This window comes from Bison bison, unplaced genomic scaffold (genome assembly GCF_000754665.1).
Source record: "Bison bison bison isolate TAMUID 2011002044 unplaced genomic scaffold, Bison_UMD1.0 scf7180017864471, whole genome shotgun sequence".
In the NCBI taxonomy this organism is placed as follows: Eukaryota; Metazoa; Chordata; class Mammalia; order Artiodactyla; family Bovidae; genus Bison; species Bison bison.
The window spans coordinates 25,556,631-25,557,295 of NW_011495032.1; the positions used below are offsets into that span (position 1 = coordinate 25,556,631).

Here is a 665-nt window from a genome sequence, read left to right on the forward strand (position 1 = left end):
CCCTGTTTATTTAACTTATATGCAGAGTACATCATGAGAAACGCTGGACTGGAAGAAACACAAACTGGAATCAAGATTGCCGGGAGAAATATCAATAACCTCAGACATGCAGATGACACCACCCTTCTGGCAGAAAGTGAAGAGGAACTAAAAAGCCTCTTGATGAAAGTGAAAGTGGAGAGTGAAAAAGTTGGCTTAAAGCTCAACATTCAGAAAATGAAGATCATGGCATCCAGTCCCACCACTTCATGGGAAATAGATGGGGAAACAGTGGAAACAGGGTCAGACTTTATTTTTCTGGGCTCCAAAATCACTACAGATGGTGACTGCAGCCATGAAATTAAAAGACGCTTACTCCTTGGAAGGAAAGTTATGACCAACCTAGATAGCATATTCAAAAGCAGAGACATTACTTTGCCAACAAAGGTTCGTCTAGTCAAGGCTATGGTTTTTCCCGTGGTCATGTATGAATGTGAGAGTTGGACTGTGAAGAAGGCTGAGCGCCGAAGAATTGATGGTTTTGAACTGTGGTGTTGGAGAAGACTCTTGAGAGTCCCTTGGACTGCAAGGAGATCCAACCAGTCCATTCTGAAGAAGATCAGCCCTGGGATTTCTTTGGAAGGAATGATGCTAAAGCTGAAACTCCAGTACTTTGGCCACCTCAT

The 665-nt window shown here is 43.2% G+C and overlaps 1 protein-coding gene across 8 annotated transcripts in view; it reads left to right on the forward strand.

Annotated features, from left to right (window-relative positions):
- NBEAL1 (neurobeachin-like 1) overlaps positions 1-665 on the forward strand; it is a 157,066-nt gene that overhangs the window by 43,068 nt on the left and 113,333 nt on the right. The gene's annotated exons all lie outside the window — the stretch shown is intronic.